This window comes from Danio rerio, chromosome 24, assembly GCF_052040795.2.
Source record: "Danio rerio strain M-AB ecotype USA chromosome 24, GRCz13ab, whole genome shotgun sequence".
In the NCBI taxonomy this organism is placed as follows: domain Eukaryota; kingdom Metazoa; phylum Chordata; class Actinopteri; order Cypriniformes; family Danionidae; genus Danio; species Danio rerio.
In genome coordinates, this window is record NC_141044.1 from 16658373 (window position 1) to 16680530 (window position 22158).

The following is a 22158-nucleotide window of genomic DNA, read 5'->3' on the forward strand; positions in this document are numbered from 1 at the left end:
GCTTTATATCCTACCTCACATGGTCTGCAGTGTTTGCATGTAATGCGTGTGGAGAGTAATGATTGCCCTATCAGACTGAGTTGAGTCAATAACGCTTCAGGAGAAGATTGTAAGGAGGGTAGTTCCTAGTGTGGCTCTCCAGAATGTGGAGTAAAGCTCGAAATGGAACTAGAAGAGCATAGAAAAAACCCACTGCAAAACAGGATGACACTGCAAAGACAAGACATTTAATGGGATGTGATGCAACATCATTTCTCAGCAACATAGTCTGGTCAAACGCCAAATAACAGGGTTTGCTGTAAAAAAAAAAAAGAAAAAAAGAAAGAAAAAAAAGAAAGCAAGTATAGACCCTTCCCCCAAAGAACTGCCGGGGTTTAAAATTTGAAGATTGGCTATAATGACTAAGGTGGAACTTTCTTCTCTGTGGTATTGGATTAAGTATTGGAGTAAAAGTGTTGAATTTACTTGAAGCCCAGCTCTCACTGTGAGATTTTTATTTTGTCAGACTGTATGTACTGTACATGATCCCCATATTAAACTGTAAGATCAAACATAGACATGCAACAAAACACACCAGGGGTTTAATGTCGTCCATCCATGGCACAATTACAATTACAATTACACGAGTTCAATAATTACACCTTGTGGCAAACATAAACAATCTGTAGCTGCAATTTTGCTAACAGTGTGCTCCAATATTAAAACCAGAAAAAGTCTAAATGTTCCTCTCTGTGGTTTGTAATTGACACACTGATAGCATCAGATTTGCCTCTCCTATTGGTTCCCATTTTGATTGTTGTTTTAGCCAGGGGCGATTTTAGGATTTTCATTTTAGGCGGCTCAGCTCGTTATAAGGTTAAAAAAAAAAAAGGCTCAACCCACCTGTTTACTGTAGTAAAAACCACTTTCTATATTCAAGTGTATTTTTTGTTTCCATGTATTGAATAAATAAACTGCTACTTTTCAAATTAAATGGCATATATATATATATATATATATATATATATATATATATATATATATATATATATATATATATATATATATATATATATATATATTTTTTTTTTTTTTTTTTTTTTTAATTTACAGGCTAATTCACATATTTCACGATCTGAATGATAATAACAAATAAGAATAATTCTAGACAACATTTCTATCTCTGTCAGTGACAGTTAAAATGAGTACATTCTCTAAGTGGTGTGTTTAATCCTTTCTGTGCAAGACTGTATGGTATAGTTAATGCCACACAAACTATAAAGTGTTTAATATTGGTAGTTCATTTTGAAATAGAAATAGCGAAATGTTCATTAAGAGTTTTCGCTGGAGGACACTGTGCTGATGAGGTGAACGCTGAGAAAACCTGACTGCTCCTCCGTGACATTGGTATACAGATGATACAAGGTTATCTATATCAAATAACTGCGAATAAGCATACTTAACAAATAACAATTTATTAATAAACACACAGATTATTCTCTCACTGTCCACGGCCGTGGTTTGCTGATCAAATGAAAAACAAAAGACGGTGAGGAGCCAAATTCTGTTTTCTTACACATGACAGAACATTGTTTCACTTTGGAAAAAAAAAATTTTAAATTCTGTGCAGAAAAAGTAATAGAATTTTGTAATAGACCTGCAATGTGCGTTAAAGAAAGAGCTAAATTAGTCTGTGTAAAAACAAACAATTACAATGGGCTGCACTGATGCAAGCATGCTCACACGTACTGTTGAAAACAGTTGTGTTGCTTATTGGTTGTGGAATCGTGATACATTTTTGGATTCTATGATGAATAAAATGTTCAAAAGAACAACCGTCCATACTGAATAAAACAATTCTTTTTTAATAGTTTTTTTTCTTTTATTATGTAGTGCACATAATAAAATATGTTGCTATTTATTATTTATTCGTTATACAGACCTTATTATCAAATTCACACAGCAATTATCATCAATACTTAATTGTTGACATATTTCTTGGGAACATTCAAACCTAGTGGATAAAATGTCAAGCCAGGTTTGATGCTAAAAAGCCCTACAAGATTCCTAGCACAACCAAAGATTGGGCTTGATCGCCATCTGCTGGTGATTCACCCCAAAGCGCAATATATATATATATATATATATATATATATATATATATATATATATATATATATATATATATATATATATATATATATATACACACACATACTTGATACTTGAACTTCTTATGAACTTAAACCTGTAAAGTAGTTAAGTAGTAAAGTTGTGTCACAGTATTATTTGAATTGTTATCAGAGTCTAGGATGATAGATTGGGATGATAGCAGCATGATCGATGATTCCTTGGATTTACTCTTTTTTTTTTTCGTTTAGTGGTTGTAAACAGTTTTTTTTTTTTTGGGGGGGGGGGGGGGGGGATGAATTTAAACAAACAAATTGTTTGTAAAAAATGTCCACCCTGGTTTTACATTCATCATCCTGGTAATATAGATGTTGGTCTAAAGCAGTAAATAATTAATAAATGAATAAGCAATTGATTTACAACAGGGGTCACCAAACTTGTTCCTGGAGGGCTGGTGTCCTGCAGATTTTAGCTCCAATCCTAATCAAACACACATGAACAAGCTAATCAAGGTCTTACTAGGTATACTTGAAACATCCAGGCAGGTGTGTTGAGGCAAGTTGGAGCTAAACCCTGCAGGGCACCGGACTTCCAGAAACGAGATTGGTGACCCCTGATTTACAACGATGTAGGGCACAGGGTTGCTTCCTACTGAGATTTCAGCTGCTGTCTGGGCTTCACTGCCTTTCTACACCTCCCTTTTTCATGTGTTCAGTATTACATGTACATGTAAATTAATTTGTAAATTAATTAGCTTTTTTACATATATATATTTTTTTGCATCTATGGGTTTCTTCACACTGTAAAACCCCAAAAGTTAAGGTAACTCAAACCAGTTGAGTAAATCGATTGCATCAAACAATTTAAGTTCAAAACGAATCGTGAGTACTGTAAACCTAATCCATTTGAGTAAATGAAGCAATTTGAGCACAATAAAACCCAATAAAGAAAGAGAACTCAAACCAACTGAGTACTGTAAAACCCAATAAGTTAAGGCAACTCAAACTGTTTGAAGAAACTGATTGCCACAAACCATTTGACTTAAAAAACTAAACTCTTTAAGTGCTGTAAACTTACTCCATTTGAGTAATGAGATATTGAATTAACTTACTACCTTTAACACTAAGTTTAAAACCCTTTTCAAATGAGTAGAATTAACTTTGAGTGAATTTTGAGTTAACTACACTTATTTCATGTGATAAAACTGACTGTTGGGTTTTACAGTGCAGTTGTAAACAACATCTGGTGAAAATTTCAGTCAACAGCACCTTTAGAAAAATGTTTTCTGAGAAAAATGTTGACGTGGTACTTATTTCTCCCACTGTATGTTCATTATCTGTCCATTGCAAGCTGAATCTGACCACTTTATTAATTCTAAAAAAAAAACTTGACTGATTTTCTGTCAAGCCTATAAACCCACAGACACTGTTAAATAGGTAGATATGACAACAACATTTTAAAGAGGTTTGGAAACCTGTAACCACTGGCTGCTATAGTATTTGTTTTTCCTTCTATGTAAGTCAATGATTATAGGTTTTGAATTTCCTCTCAAAATACCTGTTTTTTAATGTTAAACAAAATAAATAATAATTATTAATAATTATGAAGATTTGAATCCACACTAGGGTAAGTGAACAGTGAGTAAATTTCCATATTTGTGTGAACTATACATTTAAGTGGCTATTAAAGGTGTAGTTCCCCTTCGGTTAGGGAACTTAAGTGCCATAGAGTGGATGAAATCCACGAATGGGAGGATTCGGTTCAGAAGCCGCTTGTCTGAAAGAGTATTGAATGGGCCAATGAATGCAATGAATTGGCAGCGTAAGCTTGCACAGGTGTACTTCATTGCCAATTATCCCAGCATATAAGCACACCTGGAGCGAGCAGACGCCATCCTTTTCGCTTCAGAGACTTTCTGATCGAGTCGATGAGGGTTCCTCCTGCTGTGACCAGCGATTCTGAGCGAACGAGAGCATTCTCCCGGTCCAGAGTGTGTACACGCAGCGGCAGACGGTCGAGCTGGGTTTCTCCCTTGCCTGGCGTTCTTTGGGTCCGGTCCTCCAGAGCGGTGCGTATAACGTTGCAAACTTCACAGAAAGAGCAACACAGTCGTGCAGCACGTCCTTTTCAGAACAGCGCTCCGACTGTGCGTTTCTGGATGCGGTGGTTTCCTGTCCTCGGATGATGGGCACGGGCACTGCGTTGCATGTCTGGGGGGTCCAGCATGTTAATGCGCTGCTCGCGGGCAGTTCATGTCGTCATTGCGATGCCATGACTGTTGCGCAATAAAGATCGCGGCTAGCCTTTGCAAAAGGGCGAACCACCCCAGTTTTCCCCTGCTCTGTAGCGGGCACTCGGGCAGATCTGAGGGTTTCAGCGAGAGAGAATCCGTCGCCCACGGGCCCGCGGACCTCCCGCTCCTCTAAGCGCTCCATCCAAGCTTCGGGCGGGGGAAGCGATCCGTCTAACAGATGGTAGCCCTTACGCCCGATGACACTGGAGACCAGACGTCCACCGCGGCATCGGAGGGTGGGCTTTCATTGTCCGATGATGATCCAGACCCGCTCGCTCCCTTCGGGCTGGTGAGCGCTGTCACTACAGATCCTGAAACGGACATGTTAGCCGTGCTTTCCCGGGCTGCTTCGGCCGTGGGTTGGAGATGGTTTATCCCCCAGCTCCGCGGCCGGACCGACTAGAGGGGCGTTCCCTTCTTCCCGGAGGTGCACAGTAGGCTCACGCGGTCTTGAAAAGCACTTTTTTTCTGCTCGTGCTGCGTGTCCCTCCACCCTCACCACTCTTGACGGTGGAACAGCCAGGGGGTATGTGGCGATTCCTCAGGTTGAGTGCGCGATGGCGGTCAATCCGCGCGGCGCCTCTTCTTGGCGGGGTCCCTCGGAGCTAGAGCTTACATAGCTGCGGGCCAGGCTGCTTCCGCCTTGCATGCGATAGCCACCTACCAGCGCTACCTAGCGCAGGCGCTGGCCGAGCTGCACGAGGGTAGGTCCAACCCAGGCTTACAAGCTTCGCACCGCCGCCGACTTAGCTCTTCGGACTACTGAGTCCGCTGCGTGTGCGTTGGGGAGGACGATGTCCACATTAGTGATCCAGGAGCGCCACCCCTGGCTGATATGCGCGAAGTCGACAAAGTCCACTTTCTTGACTTTCCTCATATCCCAAGCCATGTTCGGCGACACCGTCTGTGAATTCACCCAGGAATTCAAGGCGGTGAGAGAGCAGTTGATGGGTGATGTCTTATCGGCGGTCCGTAGCCCGTTCCGCCCGCCGTGCCATTCATACCTGCTCCTCGCCGAAAGCGCCCGCCTACGAGAGTTGCTCCGCCCCCGCACACGCCTCTGGCGAAGCGAGCGCGTCGGGCACCTATAAAGCAGGCAGCCCTCCTGCCCAGAATGCCGCTAAGTCTGGCAACGGACCGCGAAGCGTCCCTGGGACAGGCCATCTGGAGAAGAGGGAACTTGCTCTTTCCCCGCTGGATGGCGGGGCCCTATTTCCAACGGCACTTTTTTACTGCCATGAAAACATTATGAAAGGGCACTTTTCACTTCCCCGGATGTGACAGCCCGAAATCTTTCAGTCTGGGACGCTATGCTTTCTAGCTTGCAGATTCGGTGCGTTTCGCCAGTGGCTCACGAGCGCTGGGAGGACGGTCTCCTTTCTCCCACCCCTCGAGCCTCCCCTCTGGAGCTCGGGTGCGGAGTGAGAGCAAATATCTCACCTCCAGCTTTTCCGTGGGACCCACGCGCTTCCCGGATCAGCACACCCACTCCGCGCTGCCCCACTGCTGGTACATCAGCGATTGTAGCGATGAGTCCATTAGCGGGAGCTCTGCCTGCCTGGTTAGCGCGGGCCAGCTCTTCGCGGTGGCTCATACGCACAATCAGACTCGGCTATGCGATTCAGTTCGCGAAACGGCCCCCCAAGTCTCGGGTGTGTATTCACCAGGGTCAGCCCCCTGTCCACCCCTGTCTTGCGAGAGGAGATTGCTGTCCTCCTGGTGAAGGATGCAATCGAGCCGCTCCCTTCAGCCGAGATGGAGAGCGGGTTTTACAGCCCACACTTCATCATGCCCAAAAAGAGTGGTGGGTCACGGCCAATCCTAGATCTGCACGTTTTGAACCGCTGCCTGCACAAGCTGCCATTCAGAATGCTCACGCAGAAGCGCATCCTCCGGTGCGTTCGTCCTCTGGGTTGGTCTGCAGCATTAGACCTGATGGACGCGTATTTCCATGTCTCCACTCTTCCTCGCCACCGTCAGTTTCTGCGGTTTGTGTTTGAAGGTCGAGCTTGGCAATACAAAGCCCTCCCCTTTGGGCTCTCTCTGTCTCCACGGGTCCTCACCAAGCCCGCAGAGGGTGCCTTAGCGTCCCTTCGGCTCGCGGGCATCTGCATACTCGATTTCTTTACGACTGGCTGATTTTTGCCCTCTCTCAGAGCAATTGATTATGCACAGAGACAAAGTGCTCTGGCACTTCCACCTGTGGGTTTCAGGTCAACCGAGAAAAGAGCAAACTCGCCCCCGTGCAGAGGATCTCTTCTCTCGGGCTGGAGCTGGACTCGGTCACCATGGCAGCGCGCCTCTCCGGAGTGCGCGCTCAGCTGATGCTGTACTGTCTGAGAGAGCTCGACAGCAAAATAGTGGTCCCACTGAAACTATTTCAGAGGCTCCTGGGGCATATGGCATCCGCAGCCGCTTCATGCCGCTCGGATTATTCTATATGTGACCACTTCAGCACTGGCTTCACGATCGAGTCCCCAGACGCGCATGGCACGCGCGCGCACACCGAGTCTCTGTTACTGCGCTGTGTCGCTGCGCCCTCAGCCCTTGGAGCGACCCCTCGTTCCTACAGGCCTGGGTGTCTCTAGAACAGGCGTCCAGTCTTGTTGTCGTTTCAGCAGACACTTCCAACACTGGCTGGGGGGCTGTGCGTTGCGGGCATGCGGCTGCGGACCTGTGGAAAGGTACCCAGTTGCATTGGCATATCGCCTGGAGCTGTTGGCAGTGTTCCTCGCTCTCCACCGTTTTTTTCCGGTGCTGGAGCGGCAACACGTGCTGGTCAGGACGGACAGTACGGCGGCGGTGGCGTATATCAGCCGTATGGGGGGTATGCGCTCTCGCCGCATGTCTCAGCTCGCCCGCCGTCTGCTCCTCTGGAGTCATCCGCGTCTGAAATCGCTGCACGCCATTCATATTCAGGCAAGCTCAACCGTGCAGCCGATGCGCTCTCACGGCAGCCTTACGTCCTGGAGAATGGAGACTCCACCCCGAGTCTATTCAGCTGATATGGGCGCGATTCGGGGAAGCCCAGATCGATCTGTTGCTTCCCCCGAGATCGCTCATTGCCAGTTGTTCTTTCCCTGACCTAGTGCTCTCGGCACGGATGCACTGGCTTACAGCTGGCCTCGGGGCATGCGCAAATACGCGTTTCCCCCAGTAAGCCTGCTCGCGCAGTTACTGTGCAAGGTCAGGGAGGACGAGGAACAGGTTGCTGGTTGCGCCCCTCTGGCTCAACCGGACCTGGATGTCAGAGCTCTCCCTCGCGATAGCCCTCCCCTGGCAGTCCCTTCGAGAGAGCACCTACTCTCTCAGGGACAGGGCATCATCTGGCACCCTAGCCGATCTTTGGAGGTCATTAGACGCGAGGAAGACTTAGGTAATCTCCGATTGCGGTGGCTAATACTGTCACTCGGGCTAGAGCCCCCTCCCCGAGCGCGCCTATGCCCTGAAGTGGAGTCTATTCACTGAATGGTGTGTCTCTCGCAGAGAAGACACCCGTAATTTGCCAGATCAGCGTTGTGCTTTCTTTACGCCGAGAGAAGCTGGAGAGCAGGCTGTCGCCCTCCACACTCAAGGTTACGTGGCTGCCATCTCCGCTCTCATAACGCGGTGGCTGGCAGCACCGTGGGAACGCATAACCTCATCATCCGGTTCCTCAGGGGCGCTAAGCGAATTAATCCACCCCGCCCCCTCTCATGCCCTCTTAGGATCTCGCCCTCGCTACACAAGCCGCGTCAGATCCCTTCGATCCTCGACTCAGTATCTTTCTGTCCCTGAAGACAGCTCTGCTGGTCGCGTTGATATCGATTAGAGGGTCGGGGACCCGGAGGCATTTTTCGGTCAGTGACTCGTGCCTGTAATTGGGCTGGCTTTCTCTCACGTCCTGAGACCCTGCCCGCGATATGTGCCCAAGGTTCCTACCACTCCGTTTTAATACGAGGTAGTGAGCCTGCAAGTGCTGCCCTCGGAGGAGGCAGACCCAGCCCTTCTTTATTGTCCAGTTCGCGTTTTACGTATTATCCGGACCGCACTCAGAGTTTAGATCATCTGAGCAGCTCTTCGTCTGTTATAGCCGTCGGCAGCAGGGAAGTGCCGTACCGAAATAAGTTCCCACTAGATTGTGGATGCCTTTCTTTCACTATCAGAGCCGAGGTGAGCCGCGTCCCCCGAGAGCGCGTGCGCACTTCCCTCGGAGCTTCGCATCCTCTCGAGCACGCGCACGCGGCGCCCCTCTAACAGACATCTGTAGAGCTGCGGGCTGGGTGACACCCAACACATTTGCAAGGTTTTACAATCTGCGAGTGGAGCCGGTTTCCTCAAGGATATTAGGTAACCCTTGGTGATTGAGGAAACAATTCGGTAGGGTGTTGGAACACGCTTGCTGCGCCATTCTCCCTAACACGGAGGTACGTGCGCCTTTTTATCTCTCAGTAAAGTTCCCCGTCAGGTGAGCCCTGCAGATTCCTCCGTGGCCCCCAGCACTGACTCAGCGGATGAGTCACTTGCTGGCCCACTACGTTGTAGGTCTGCCCGCTGGTCAGCCCGCGTTTTGGGTAAAGATGCCTGCTATGCGTGATCCCCACTAGGCGATCCCATATGCTTATTCCGCCACGGTTAAGTCCCCCCCCCCTGGGCGGACCCGTGTCTTCCCTCTCCGCTAACCACTCTTTTGCTATGCGTACTCCCCCTTTTTAGGGCTAGTCCATATGTAAATTCTGCCATCTATCCCCTCTTGGGTAACGGATGGCCTCCGCAGCGTCCTCCCTATCGGGATTGCACGCTTTCCAACGTACTGTCGTATTTTCCTAGAATTATCTAGATGCTCACGACTTCCCAAAAATATATCTAAATCCGTAAAACTTCTGTTGAAGTAGGATAAATTAGGGCCAGGGACACGTTGGAGGACCGCGCCTCCCATGATGTGGGTGCGTCACGCTTGCTTGACAATCCCCTCATCGGGGGCGTTGGTAAGGTGCAGTCATTATGGCCCTTTCCATACATCTCCCATTCGTGGATTTCATCCACTCTATGGCACTGAAGTTCCCCAACCGAAGGGAACCCTTCGTTCCCCGAGGAGGGGAACGGAAGTGCCATACTCCGTCGCCATAATGACTGTCCCTTAGCTGTTTGAAAGTCTCTTCAGCTTAAAAGGATGGCGTCTGCTCGCTCCAGGTGTGCTTATATGCTGGGATAATTGGCAATGAAGTACACCTGTGCAAGCTTACGCTGCCAATTCATTGCATTCATTGGCCCATTCAATACTCTTTCAGACAAGCGGCTTCTGAACCGAATCCTCCCATTCGTGGATTTCATCCACTCTATGGCACTTCCGTTCTTCTGTACTTCTGTAACCTCGAACGTTCACCCCCCCCCCCCCCCCCCCACAAAATAAAAATAAATAACTTTTCATTTATTCTCATTCATGTGGTTTAAAACCTTTATGAGTTTTTATATTTTATATATTTTCTTAAGTTTAACACACTATGTATTTTAAAAATGTTGGTTGCTGGCTCCCATTGAATTCCTTCTTTTTTCCTGCTATGGAAGTCAATGTGTGCCAGCAACACGCATTCTTTAAAACATCTTGTATTTTGTTCAACAAAAGAAAGAATCACAAACAGGTTTTGAACAAGTGCAGGGTGAGTAAATGCTGGTTTACTGCATGCCTTGCATGTAGCCGTGCATTTATACTTATGCATGCTGTTTGTGTTGCTTTGCAATAACACTTCTGAATTGCTAGCTAGTGGTAGGTTCTGTTACAGTATGTTCCTCTGTATCAAGATTTGTCGTGGGCGTTTTAGTTTTTTCTTAAATATACCTTAATTTAGAAGTCAGGGCCAGAGTGGGACTCCTTTTCAGCCCTGGAGTTTCTGGTCTTAGACTGGCCCACCTCAGTTCACGACTGACTATGTTAAAATAAGGTAATTTCCAATTCATTTTCTAATGACACTATCACATATTTTTCAATGAAACAGCTGCTTTAGAACTTTTCATAAATATGAAACATTAAAGGGTAGTCGTAACCCAACGTGCTGACCACTGGGCCACAATGGCAAGGTAACCATGATGTTACTTTATTGATGGCTTAATCTTTTTCTCCCCTTTTTAGATTTCTGATGAAGTAATGTCAGATTTATTAATGTAGTGAATCATCTGATTTTCATTGAGCAGGTGTAATATTCATTAATTTTAATTATTCAAATTCTTATTTTCACTAAGGTGCCGCTGTTTGGGATCGAATGATAGTTACATCATTATGAACCTGCAGGCCGCATTTTGCTCATGGGGCTGCAAGAAAATAAATAAAAAGAAGAAGATGCGACAAAATAATGAATAAAAAGAGTGAGGCTATGGTCAAATAAATAAAAAGATAAAAAAAGTGCGACAGCTGAGAGTACAAGCAGCTAGGGACACCGGCCCTCGCGGCCAAAAAAACGGACCGGCCCACCGGGAATTCTCCCAGTCCTCCCGATAAGCCAATCCGGGCCTGGTAGAAGTAGCTAAAACTTACTCATTCAAAGGTGGGAACCGGCGGACGTGCAACAACTTTGTCCATAAGGTAAACACAAAATATCTAGAGCTTCTTAGTGGGACTCGACAATTGTAGACAATTGCTCCATTGAGCTCACGGCTTTCAGCAACACCCACACTGGGCACAGCTACCAAGCTGACCAATCATAGAGGTTGTGCTACGCGTCGTTGCATCGTGTAGATAAATTTTTTGACAGGTGCGCGTCAGCATCAGCCACGGCGAAGGCTATGCGACCATGCGAAGGCTGCACAGGACCATACACATGCGCTTGACACAGAAGTATAAATCAGTCTTAAATGATGATTAAATTTTAAATTTTGGGGTGAACTATCTCTGTCAGAACACATGTAACAAACAAAATCAGTCATGTTATAACAACTAGTTTTATTTGACTTAACAAAATGCTTATATTTTTTGAAAAAATGTTTATAATTTTATGAGACGTGCAAGATCAACAGGTCCCATTGCAATGTACAGGGTTTTAAGAGTACCTATTCCCTTTTTACAAAATAAATTTCAGATGTCCCTAAAGTCTGTATATGAATGTCAAAATACCCCACAAATAACTCTTTGAAACTGCCCATTTTAGGCTTTGATCCTCATTGTGCCATTTTGGAGACTGTTGCTTTAAATTAAAATGGTATTGTGCTCCCTGCCCTCCTTCCAAAAGAGGGCGGGGCTACAAATACCTATGTGTCAGCATAGTGGCAGATTTAAAAACAACTCTCATGTCCTCTGCTAATGAGGGAGAGATCTTCATTAGTGGGCTGGACTTTCCCCCAGCCCACCCCTTTTTTAAATTGTAATTTTAGAACACAGGACATACAAGGGCAATAACATAACATTAAATTGACATCAAAATAAACACAATCGAAAGAAAAAAAATACAATTATTCAAAGAAAAGATTTAAGGCTTTGAGATAATTAACAGTTTTGCTTTGGCATTTTTTGTTTCTTTTATCATGCATAGGTAATGACCTATTTCTATTTTACAGTAAATATTAGGGTTTTACTGCCCATTTACATTTATGAATAAAAAAATCCATACATAATGAGAAAATGAACAATATGTCAAATTTTGATGTCAACTGTTTTCTCATAATAAACAAACATCTTTTTCTTTGAATTCCAATGCAATATTCGTACATTGTTTAGCAAAAAAAGAAAAGATCACACTAAAATAATTGTGTATTAATTGCAACCATAAAATAAATGAACAGTACTCTCTTCTTTATCATTGCAGAAAGCACATTTTAAATCAACATCTTTACAAAATTTTGCAATTACCTGTTTTACAGGATAAATCAACACAATCTCACGGCAATTCGTAACTTTTTCATTTAGTGGCTAATTCGTATGAATTCGTACGATCTAATTCGTACAATTTAGTAATATTTGCTTATCCCCCAATGACGGTTGGGGTTAGGGGTGGGGTCAGGTGCCACGCCTCCTTTTAAAAATCGTACCATTTCGTACGACTGAACTCGTACGAATTCGTACGAATTAGCCACTAAACTGGCAAAACGTAAAATACTTAAGTTTTCTCGTGAGATCAGGCTGGGATAAATATGATGAACAATTTTAAATGATACCTCTTTAATTTTACTTGTTATACAAAAATGTCTGGAAATCTTAAAAGTCTCATTCCAGTTGACCTTAAAAATGTGATCTACAAAATACAATGGCTGAAGGAACACTGACAATCCGGCAAATCATTATAAGATAATTATTATTACATTTTGTTCTTTTATATTTATACCTTTCAATTTTTTATATCATTTTCTAATAATTTCTTAAACTCTAAGGGAATACCATTAATTACTATCATATAGTCATTGACAGGTATTTAAAGGGATTTTTTTTCTAGAAACTCTATAGGTAAGCACATGACAATTACTATTTAAAAGTTGTGAAACCAGCAAATTATTATTTCTAAACCAATTGATTTAAAAAAGAGATTTATTTGAGTGTGTAACATATCTATTATTTTAAATTAAGCATTTGTGAGGGGGGAACATTTGTTTGTATATAATCATCCATGATAACAATGCCTGTTTGTGAAAATTAAAAAGTTTTATAGGAACCTTACTAATATTAAAACTGCTATTAGGAAGAAATTCAATGCAACCTACTATTTCAAAAAAAATTGAGCAAATAGGATTTTGTATCCACTTGATTTTGAAAATAGTGTTAAGTCAAGTACGTTTAGCCCACCTTGATGAATGGATTACAAAGTTTTTTTTTTATTATTCAAATAATGAAGTGTATTTTTTTCAAATAAAATTATATATAAATTTATTTAGTTAATGATAAATTTTAGAACGTCTATAGCCATTGCAATGAAAACTAATATAGATAAACGTTTAGATTTTGATAACAAAACTCTCCCCTTCAGAAATATGTCTCTCATTCGCCAAATGTTACATTACTTTTGCACTTTATTGACTAATAGGGTGTAATTTGGGACTTTCCCCCACTGATGACACGTCCAAAGGGAAAATGTCAGTAAAAGTATTTATGCAGAAGTTAATTTATGAAGTTAATTGTTTATTTATTTATTTTTTTTATCATTATAAGCCGGTTATATTCACAGACTGTTACCACACAGTTGTGTTTAATCCCCTTATAAAAGTGCTGTTCACAAAAAAAAGGTCCTCCATAAAAGATCTGCTGCCAGTCTTAATGCAGAATATCCTGTATAATCAAAGCCTTGATGCATTACACCTACTTTTTTTGTATAACAAGAGAGTTGCTTGTATAATTTTAGGAACGTGGTTACAGACATTAGTATAGGTATTATTTTCAGAGTAATTAGTGTATTCATTAATGTAATTCCACATAGAAAGCAGAAGAGGGAGACATTGAGCTGTGTTTTTGTACTTTTGGGTTCATTCAGTTTACAGAGAAGTAAATACACACACGACCGTAAGTTAAACACTTATCTGTCTCATCAGCCTTAAAGCACATGAACAAAGGAAGGAAGGGAGGATTTGGCTGCCCAACAGAGGAAACCAAATAAGAAGAAAGTGCATAAAAACTTTAGCTGGAATGAACCAACAATCTAAGAACTCTATATTGTTCTTCATTGCATAATTCATTTACTTTACATTGCATTTACGAATATTAGGTGAAGCTATAACTGTTTGGACAAGAAATGTAAAGCTCAATTATAAAAATATTGGAGTGTCTATAACATTTTTAAATCTCTTTCCACATATTAAACTATATGTGTACATGAGTCATTTTATGTAAGACATCCAATAAACATTATTTGGAGTTTTTGTTTTTTTAAATGTCTGGCTCAAGTTTAATGTCTTAACAGCCCATATTAGTAATACATTCTGAGAAGTCAAACATGGAGCAGTCATGACTCTTTGCTGTGGCTTATGAATTACTGTAGTGTTTTGTGAAGAGTTCCTGCTGCTTTTCTATTTCAGTTGTGGAGAGAGAGTCCTGGTCTCTTCACACAGCTGTCCATTCTGAAGCATGGCTGCGGTCGCGGCCCAACGCCAGAGACCTACACGACCAGCCACAAACTTCAGTTCACTGCTGTTTAAAATGTGGTAGGTCATGTGGTAGACTAGAGGCTCATTATAACATTAAGTGCAAAGTAAAGCTGGACTCCAAAAACATTGCTTCTGGTTTGGAGAGGACAGAGATGCTAAATAAGAATATAAGCGTCAGCAATAAAACTGGATCTCTGAGTTCAAATTTATGGTTTTGATTTATGGTGATGTACATTAACCCTCTGGTGCTGTTTAGTTTTTGTTTTGAACAGAACAGTTGTGAAACTTCTGTTCTGTGTGTGGCCCAAAATAGATACATTTAAAATGAAACTAAGGCCGTACTCACACTAGGTACAGTTGCCTCGAACCGGGCCAGAGCACGCTTGCCCCCCCTCCCATCTCCCACCCGCACTCACACCACAGTCAGGCCTCGGCACACTTACGTCATCGCTGCTGCGCTGTTCAGTGAGAAGCGCTCTCTCACTCAGCAGCACAGTGGAGATTTCTCTAGTTATATCATGTCAGTTGTTTGATATGCCGTGACATGCAGTCAAATATTTCGCCAAACAGTCCTTAGGGATGCGGTGACATGCAGTCAGATTTTTCGCCGAACAAATCCGTCACTTTTGGCACTCATAAACAATCATAAAGCTCTCGTGCTGCAGGAATGAGGAGGTCTGCTGAAGGTGCGCAGCTGTACAGCAGTTTGTGATCACTGAACAGTAAGAATGATTAATAAATCCATATAAAACAGTCCCTTAAAAGTCACGTCTAGCTTTCAGTTTCAGGCTTTGGCGCGTTTTGCACTCACACTACAAACATACCGCGCCAAAGCCCAAGTGAACCGAGCTCAGGCCCACCTCTTCCAACCGAGCCAGGGCCGGCCAAGTGAACCGTGCTTGAGCCCGATTCAGCGCACTCACACTTCTCAAACGATGCGGGAATCGGGACTGAGCACGGTACGGATGGAATAGTGTGAGTAGGCCCTAACATCATCCAGTGGAACATTTTGGTACTGCACCCAAACAAAGTCTTTATTTCAGCACACATTAAAACATGTAAATGTGTTACAGTCATTCCAGACTTTTCCTTCACTCAAAAACAATCTGTCGTCAGCATCAAATACCCTGGTAAAAATAAATATTACTCTGGTTTCAGTGTTTTTCATAATCAGAATCTCACCTGGATTTCTACAATCATATTTCCTCCTTCCTATTGTTCAATAAACATGTTTGTCCATGTCTTCAGTGGTGCTAATGTTACAGAAGACCAGACCAAAAGATCCCTGAAGGAGCCCTCATCTCAAATAACAGCACCTGTGGACGTCCTGATGGTGATAGAGAGAATAAATTGCTTCACATGAGGGAACAGCTCCACTCAGGATTATGCTCTCCATTTTAAAACATTAGCATCCACTCCTCAATCCTGGGTCAGCCAGACATTGCATCACTTCTATGTTATGTCAACAACTCTATCTCATAAAGAAACTCCATGATACTAAGTACAAGATTCAATCTATTAATGGAAGTCCCATTGGATGAGGTCTTGTGAGATTTCATGTGGAGGACATTCCATTGCTGCTTCTGGAGGAGTACACCACTGAGGGAGTACTAGTGTGCCCTTGGTTTGTTTCCTATGACCACTCTATCTCATAATTGAGAGGTATAATCTTTAAGTAGGTTAATGAATGTTTTAACCAAAGTTTCCTGATTTCTCTTCGCCTGTTTTGTCTCCAGCAGTGTTTCCTGTCAACCCCATGTCTATTGAAAGTCATATTAAAGACCTCTCCATCGATAACCCTTAAGGATTCTTTCACTTCAGTGATGTCTTATGCCAAAACTGAACCTCCAAAGTAATACCACACCGAACACAGAATTGTGCAATCAAGCTCCTTTCTAATAAACCAGTATCCAAAGGTAAAATACTCTCCATCTCTGAACAGAAGGCCATAGAGTAGTACATTAAGGAGATTCCTCAACAAGGCTCTATATAACCATCAACTTCCCCTGCTGCTTCTCTATCATCAAGAATTATAGTTCCATTATAGCCCATTGGCTAATCTTCTAAAAAAGGTAAACTCAAGTCTTTACATCATTAGCAACCCAGAGTTACTGCTCATTTAACTTGCCCAGGAAGAAAGGAGCCATGAGTTAAAAGGGGAAATCTGTTTCCAGTGGTATTTGACGTAAAAAAAAAAATAATAATAATAATATGAAATTCTGCAACTTCTGTATTTATTTCTACTTTTCCTGCAATAAATTTCCAGTTGTCCTTAAACATTCAAGATTTGAGAGTTTCAATTAGAAACTTTATTTTCTTCACAGTGGAGCCAGTCAACAGAAGGGCAATGGCGGAGATGATTGAGGCTTGGACTAAGGGTGCACTGATTGGTGGTTTGGTAAAATTGTGGTATATTGTTATTTCAGCAGGGCTACAGACCTGAGGGGAGGACTAAAGCAGTCACTGGAAATCACTATTGGGAACAGACACCGTACTGGGCCCAGGGAATGAAGCTGACACTGGACAGGGCTTGGGGATGGAGTAAACACTAATCGATTTATTCCCCTGCTCCACCAGCAGGAAAAGGAATTCAAGGAGTGTGGTGGGGTCTATGGAAACACAACGAGGAAACAAAACAAAACAAAACAAAACAAAACAAAACAAAACAAAACAAAACAAAACAAAACAAAACAAAACAAAACAAAACAATGTATAAACAAACACTGACCTGTGCAAAACAGAAAATTAAATATCACAAAAACTTTTCGGTCAGGACTTTTTCAGGTCTAAGTGCATACAAAGACTGCCAGAGAACACTAGAGGATAACAGAAAAAGGGGAGGAAACCACAAGGATGACAAAAGAGAAACAACAGGAAGCTGAACAAACAGTAGAATTTAATACACAAAGTAAAACTGATTACTAAACACAGGGGGAACTCATGGCAATCAACATGGGGGAGATACTGAATCCATCCTGACATCAGTCAGCTACATACAAGTATGTTCAATTACAGTTAAGATGAATGTCAGAATGTCTAAGAGATAGTTTATTACATTTGTTCAAGAGCGTATGGTTATATTATTCATCATAATCTGAAAAATACCCAGATAGAATACAATACTGTTTTTTCAAGTCATACTGGGCAAGAAATATGATCTGTAATTGTAACTACTGAATGATTTATGATGTCACACATGGTTTGAGTATAGACTATAGATATTCTGGGATTTTTGAGCGCAACAGACCCTCTAGAGCATAGGTCTGAAACTCGATTGCTGGAAGGCCCCAGCTCTGCACAGTTTTGCTTCAACCCTAATCAAACACAGCTGATCCAACTAATCTATAGATGCGTCCCAAATGGCACACTATACAATATGCACTCAACATTATAGTATATTTATGTAGTGTTGTCCTAGATAGAACACTAACGTTTTTTTTTTTGTTTTGTTTTTTGTTTTGACTAAGCAGAAATTTAAACTGTTTCCCTGAAATAAATGATCAAAGTACCAAATAATACCAGCCATGAGTATAAGCTCATTCACCATTGGGAAGCACTATAATCACTCTCATAGGGTGAATTTAGCTTTTACAATTCAAACATGAGCGCCTGAAAGCTCCACCTCGTCCACTACTTGAGCAAAGAGTGTCCATCATTCCACATATCTTTTTACAGGTTGAATAAGTGCATCAGTTGGGTAATTAAAGTGCAGCTATTGTTTTTAGAGTTTTCAGTGTGAACGCACTACTTACACTATACTAAAAAATGACATAAAATAGTGCATAAGTATGCGATTTGGGATGCACCTAAGGTGCTCAAGACTACTAGACTATTAAGCAAGTGTGAGTTAGAGGTGGTTGGAGCTAAACTATGAAGAGCTACGCCTCTCCAGGAATTGAGTTTGAGACCATTGCATTACAGCAAGGGTGTCCAAACTCAGTCCTGGAGGGCCGCTGGACGTCCTGCATAGTTTAGTTCCAATTTCCTTCAACACACCTTTCTGAAGTTTCTAATAGCTAGAAAGAGTTTGATTAGCTAACTTATATGTGTTTAATTGGGGCTGGAACTACAATGTACAGGACACCGGCTCTTGAAGACTGAGTTTGGTAACCCCTGCTTCAGAGCATAGTGAGAAAACAATATAGTGAATACAATATAAACCTATAAGTGGCAAAAGTTAAAATGCTTTGTTAATGAGATATTCAGCCAGGTGTAATCTGACAGAGGCAAAAGTACATGAATTGGCCACATGTTTGTTTTTCTTTATTTTCCACCTTGGAGCTAACTAGTTTTGCAGCAGCGAGTCACATAACATCCCATACAGATACTAAATTAACTACAAATCATTCACAGATAACCACTGTCATGTCAATCAGATTACAGTTTAATAATTCATCAGTTTAATAGCAACTAAGAAAAAAAAATCTTTAAAAAAAAAATAAATAATTGGCACCTGGTATTCTGAACTGATGTCCTCACAGGGGCAAGGTAATTGTAAGTGGACGCTTTGGGCCCCAGGAAATCTGAGGGCCCCCAAATAAATAACTAAGTATAAATGATACTTTAAATTATAACATTGTTTTCTATCATATTTTGTACGGTGAGGGTCTAATATTTTTTTTATTTGAACGTAATTATTACATCTGTGCAAATGTGTACCCCACCTTCAATCATGGACCAGTCTAGCAGTCAAATCAGTAAAGATTTAGTTTTAAAAACAAAATAGTTCATATATTATTTTTACTTAAGTGAATTCAATTAATTTCAAAAGTTTTACAAGGTGATTTACATTTTATTATTATGTTGCATAAAGATAAAAAATAGAATTCGAGATCAAGATCGAATAATATAAGAAAAAAACTGCAAAATAATAATAATTTATTTAAAAAAAAATCTACATAAAAGGTGCATTATAGAACTTTTGGGCCGCTTAGCTGGAACTGCTTAGGGCCCACCCCTGTGTCCTCATGGCAGCAATTCATTATAAATTATTAAATTTATTAAAAACAAGTTTGAACTTAAATGATCTGTTTCATTTAGATAAATCATGTTTGCTTGTTTTTCAGAGCAACTCTTATTGCATAGCGCCAAAATTGGACTATTGAAGCGTTTTATTTATTTGAAGGTTAGTGCTTGATACAAATACTAGTGATTCTGCAAGCCACATGGGATATAAAGACAGAAATACACAGATTGTAAATATTAATTTGAAACCAGGTCAAACGAATGGGTTGACTGAAACAAAGTAGGTGGGGTTTGCAAAGAAATTCGACTCTATAAAATGTTGAGTGTGGATTTGAAGAGATGCAGCAGTTTGTCCCACACACGGCACACAGGGGGAACCGAGTCTCCCCGGCACAGTGATGACCGTTCAGTTGCATTTATGAGCACAATCACAGATGCCTTGGGATCTATGGACAGGCACTTGCAGAAACAACAACACTGGCAGAACACTTGCAGAGCTCAATACTGAAACTTACCGCAAGTCTGCAGAAAATCTCACTCGCTGGATACACTGCTTCAGGTAATTCCGCTTTTAAAAGTTTAACGGGGTTATTAATAGACATTTTAAGCCGTTGCTTATAGACTCCTTGTTAGTAGTTATGCACATTATTAACTGTTTCGATAACCTTTGCTGAAAAAGTTTGATTTAAAGTGTTATACATGTTTAATTATAAACTCGTTTGTGCTGCTGTATGTATTTTATTGAGGAACTAAACTAAGCCAAATTTTAAATATTTTTTAAAGAATGTTTTAATTGTCTTTGTCATATCCTAAACATATTATTTTTGTACTAAATCGCTATTTTTAAAAAATAGTTACATTTTGTCTGTCTGTCTGTTGGTTATCTTTTTGAATCAATGCTTGAACAACGCTAAAGAAATTAATAACTAAATTATCGAATAAGACATTTGCATGCATAAATTAAAAACAAACAAATAAAATATACATTGTAGTTTCCACATTATGAATCCATCTGATAACGTTTCTAATAAAGTTCAGCTGAAAGAATGTCTTAGTTTCATTTCGTTGCTCTTTTTAAAGGGTTAGTTCACCCCAACATTTTAATTGCCTCATCATTTATTCTCCCTTTCGGTTTTAAACCTTTAAGAAATTCTTTCTTTTATTGAACGAAAAATAAGCTATTTTAAACAATGTTGGTTGCTGGCACCCATTAAACTATACAGTAAAGGAAAATAGCTTACTGTGAAAGTCAACGTCAAATAGGTTTTACAAGTTAAGGGTGAGTAGCTACAGTAAATGATGGCACAATTTTAATTTTTGGGTAACCATATTCCTTTAGTAGCAATGTCCGATCCTTCTTTACTATCAAATTTACTACAGGCCTATACTAAATAAATTGATGAACCATTTCAAAGATCAACCTAATCTGATCAACTTCCTGCATTATCACCTGAAGTGGCACTTCACATAGTGACCAAAACCCAAGGTCATCTGACGTTCTGTTCAGACCTAAACCCGATTTTCATTTCCAAACAAAATGCAAGGTCCCACGACGTTGGGGTTCAATGTCAATCTGATGTCATGTTTATGTCCTGGCTCTGCTGGGCAGACACATTTGACCCCAATTTCCCAGTTCGCTTAACAAGTACTCCGAATTGGGCACAGGCACGGTTCAGGTGGCCAGCCCTGCCTGGTTGGAAGAGGTGTGCCAGAGCGCAGTTCGGTTGGGTATGCTTGTTGTGTGAGTGCAAAACATGTCTGAGCGCGAAACTGAAGATGAGACATCATTAGTCTTTTAAGGGACTGTTTCATATAGATTTATTAATCATTCTTACTTTTCAATGAACTTGAACTGTAGTTTTTTAAAGATACAAACCTCTCACTGCACATCATCTGCCACTTTCTGCAAACCTCCTAATATTTTCAGCAAAATGACTAAAGCAATCTCCATTTTAGGGAGTGAGAATGCTTTTCTTCTGTTAAACTGAACAGTCACATCATCAATTACGTAAACGTGCTCAGGCTCAGATGGCAAAAAATGCAATTTGAGTGCCGGCCGAGGAGAGGGGAGGGGGGATATTTGCGCTTGGGCATGGTTCAAGACAACCATGCCTAGTGTGAGTACACCCTAAGAGTAGTTTGAAGCCACATGGAGCAGTCAGCAATTGGTCTCATGGTACTTGCCAGTCTTTGCAGCTCTGTATCAAGTCAAACACACCGGTCCTGTTCATATGGACGGTGTATATATTTGGAGGGAGCTCTTTGCAAAAGGCACTTTAGAATAAAAAAATTATCATGGCTGCCATATTGAAGTGTTGTTTTAAACCAAAGTGCTCAAAACTGGCCACTTTAAAAGACCCCCATGATCTTTTGCTCAAGAAAGTTGATTGGTGTTGCATGCAGCATATTATTCAAAAGGGCTCATCCCTATGCCCTAATCCCTTTAAAGCTGTCAATCCGGAAGGTAAACAGTTCAGAGGGAATTAGAGCATAGGGATGAACCATTCCAAATGGAACACCGTGTGTTATAGAAACTCAAAGTTCTGAATTGTCTTACATCCTGCTGCTTACAAACACACTAAAACATATCACATTTACAATCTGAGTAATTTAAATGCATTTGTTGACATTAATTGACCTTAAAGAATAGCTCACCCATAAATGAGAATATGTCACCATTTACTCACCCTCATGTTGTTTCAATCCTGAATAAATATTTTTGTTCTCCTGGACACAAAACAAGGTATTTGGAA

The 22158-nt window shown here is 41.6% G+C and overlaps 1 protein-coding gene across 1 annotated transcript in view; it reads left to right on the forward strand.

Moving 5' to 3' along the window:
• Positions 1 to 19746: 19746 nt before the first annotated feature.
• Positions 19747 to 22158, forward strand: part of crispld1a (cysteine-rich secretory protein LCCL domain containing 1a) — a 34258-nt gene continuing 31846 nt past the window's right edge. Inside the window, exon 1 of the mRNA XM_087309367.1 lies at positions 19747 to 19964. The gene's annotated coding sequence lies outside the window, so the exon portion shown is untranslated. The remainder of the gene's footprint in view (positions 19965 to 22158) is intronic.